We start from the raw sequence: 3,378 nt of genomic DNA, 5'->3' as shown, positions 1-3,378 counted from the left end.
CCTCATTTCAACCGCTTTTTATCTCTTAGGCATTTTTGATTTTTCAGTCTTGATGAGTTTGAGTGTAATATTTCTCTCTATTGTAATGATGACTGCACACCGAGTCTTCCAGTTTTGTAAGAAGCACAAGAGAACAACTGAATTCTGTAGGCTTTGCGACATAATCAGAAACCATCTTGCAAATGTTAACAAATACAAGGACCAGAAAGACATACCTGACTAATTGAGATTGAACTTTGGCAGGTATGTGGAGAATAATTAGTTCCATAGTCCAAGTATTTGCGTGGAAAAAACTACCTCGGTTCTCTATCTGAATTTTGTTATCTGATCTTGTGCAGGAAGCTTTTCGTTTTGTGTAAGACATTCATGGTTTGATGTGTATGGTAAAGAAAACTCCCAAGCCATAAGTGATGGTCATTTATTATGGCAAGCTGACGGAGATGTTCCGGGTTTCGAACTATCAACTTTATAATGCATATGCATGGTCCAAACTGTTCTCACGACAAAGGTAAATAATTACGAAACACATGTTCCACCTTGTTCTAGTATTCATAGTGTTAATGGTGGGTTTTTTGTTGGCCACCTTGTTCCAAACTGTGATTGGTCACTTTGAGGTTCTGTTGGGGTCTGTTGATATTACTGAGCTTTGTCAGATATTTATGGTTTGCAAGTGACTTTGCAGGGTATAGATTTTATAAACCTTGTTGATGTATATATGGTGTGAATCATGGGATTCCATCTAATAAACTCCAAAATGTGGAAAGAACCTGAGTGGATTAGTAGTATGTTGGGGGACCACCTGTATAGGGTTTGGTTCTGCAGTTGTTGGGGGTGTCCTCGTGTTAGCTTTGGTATCTTTGATCCTTAATTCATCTTTGATCTGACTTTGTAATATATTTTTACAGGGTACTGCAGGAGTTGCCATAGCTAGTGTTTTGGGAGTCTAACGTATGCTTATAACAGAGCACAAGTATACTTTCAACAAAGAATGTTTGTCTGTTGGTTTAATATCTGTAATCAAATGCTCTTTCTTGCCTAAGTGCATTCGGTTTTGGTTTTAGGGATGGGTCACGATTCTTGAGTTTTGGTTCGTAAAAGTAGGAAGCAGGCACAACAGTATTACATATTATACAAAGTACTGATACATCCTTGATGTGTGGTTTTCTTGTCATTACTTTTGTGTTGTTAGAACCGTCTTTTGACAAGAACATGCATCTTGGTATTGTTGCTCAAATTGGGTTATAGTAGTCAGGGGTTGATGTTAAAATTGAGTTTTTAATTGATCATGTTAAGCCTTCGTTTGGAATTGTTGGCGATGTAACCTGTGTGCTTTTGTGGTTTACAGTGGACAAAAACAATGGAGGCTATGGATATGTTTCAGCTGCTCAAGATCCTAACATGTATCCTAACCAAGGCTATGTCGGTCCTGGATATGGTAACATGTATTCTGCCAACTATTGGGTCTATATTTATACTGCCACATGATATCTTATAAATGCATTTTTTTATATATAAATTGGAATTAATTAGTTTATGGGATTCATGTATAATCAACGACTAGAAGACTAGAATTTGAGAATGATATCGTGCCAGATTGAACGTGGTATGGCTAGCTAGTCCAAACTGGTAGCTAGGATTATCTTTTAAGTTTCTATATGGTAGATTGATTAGTCCTATTTTGGAAAACTACTGCAATGATATTCAAGTGGTATAGGGTAGGAGTATCGTAGCTTGTGGATTGGTTCCTTGTTTGTCTTTAAAATGGGGAATACTGCGAATGTCTCCATAGAATATGATGGCTGTTACGGCTTGGGATGGATGGTTTTTATTTCAAATACAAAATAAATTTCATTGGGTACTGATGATAAGATAGGAATTCTTCATGTTAAATGGGTTGTCTCCCAAATTTATTTAAAATGTCAGAGTGTCTCTTTCGATTGTGTATACTCTATTTAACTTGTAAATCTCGTTGTCTAGATTTAGACCATCCTCATCTTAACGTACATTTTTAATATCAGGGGTTTGTTATATGTGACCTAGGTTGCAATTTATAAAGATTGGCAATGCGAAAACTCGTGTTGTCTGGCTGTTCCTAAAATTATACTTGGTTATCTATGAGCTTTGGTTTATTTCATACTCAGACTGATGCATAATGGTCGATTTTGCAGCACTTGGGAACTGTAATCAAGTCTTGCATCCCAGGCCTCCAGTCGATAATTAATAAAAGTATTGCTGAACTAGAGGCGGAATTGAGTCGTTTTGGCAAGCCTGTTGCTTTTGATGGTGGAGTAAGTCTACCTTAAATCTCAGTCTTCAATTCAGAGCCTATTGTCTTTAGTCTTCAATATGCACTCATGAGAAAACATGCACTCAGTTATGGAGATTTGTCGTCTTTTACTTGTGGTTTTTTGCAGGGTAAACTGTACCTGATTATGGAGATTTGTCATCTTTATGATGGAATTTACAAAGAACATCTTGACGGCATGTATGTAGCTGGTAGATTGGAATGTAGCTGGTGTTACTTTCTGGTAGATTGGAATGTAGCTACCCCTGCCCACACATGTGAGTTGGCAACAAAACTTGAACCTCCTTTTGTGATTTGATTTTGAGTTTTATCTGTTTCCTTAGAATGATCTATTTGTTCCCCTGTGATGTCGTTACTTACAAAAAATAAAAACACATGAGTTTCCAAAGGATTCAACCCATTTCTTTGTATCTGCCTTCGATTTCCCTGTCAGCTACAGATATTAATTTTGACTAATGAGCCAACTGTTGTTTACATGATCCTTATACCTTGAACATTACATTTATGGTATTGGTGGTTGGTGTATGTTGCAGGAACGACGTTCTTTGTCGTATGTGAACCAGGGACACAACACATGGATGCTCTACTTGATATCATTTATGAAGTATTGGCTAAGTTCATCGTCATCGGAGGAGCTTATCGTTTTGTTGTTTAACATGTTTTTTTTAGCTTATTGTCTATTAGTTTAGCATCTTGTTGTTAGAACTTATTAGTTACCTAGCTTGGACATGTTTTGTATTGAGCCAAAATTTCATCTTTTTTGTGTAATTTTAAACCAAATGGATAAAGTGAAGTGTAATTTTAAACCAAATGGATAAAGTGAATGAATGTGGAATTCTCAAGTTTGAGTTTAAATTTGGATTTCATTTGAGTTCCATTTTACTTGACTTTGACTTGACCTTTTTTGAGTTTCATTTGACTTAACTTTGAGTTCCAGTCAGAATATTTCAGATTTAGCCATTCAGGCATTTCAGCAAGTGTGAATTTATATTTTTTTTTATATTATAATTTAAATCTGAGACTCACGGCTAAGGGTCTGTACCTCGTAACCCTTAAAATCCGTTGTTATTTGA

General features: G+C 36.1%; 1 long non-coding RNA gene across 1 annotated transcript; it reads left to right on the top strand.

Moving 5' to 3' along the window:
• The first annotated feature begins 200 nt into the window (after nucleotides 1–200).
• Nucleotides 201–937, top strand: LOC113354518. Its single transcript, XR_003361925.1, has 3 exons — nucleotides 201–243; nucleotides 339–508; nucleotides 906–937. It is a non-coding gene; the product is annotated as an uncharacterized LOC113354518 (long non-coding RNA).
• The last annotated feature ends 2,441 nt before the right edge of the window (nucleotides 938–3,378 follow it).

This window comes from Papaver somniferum, chromosome 2, assembly GCF_003573695.1.
Source record: "Papaver somniferum cultivar HN1 chromosome 2, ASM357369v1, whole genome shotgun sequence".
Taxonomy (NCBI): domain Eukaryota; kingdom Viridiplantae; phylum Streptophyta; class Magnoliopsida; order Ranunculales; family Papaveraceae; genus Papaver; species Papaver somniferum.
This window is presented reverse-complemented; position numbering and strand designations above follow the sequence as displayed.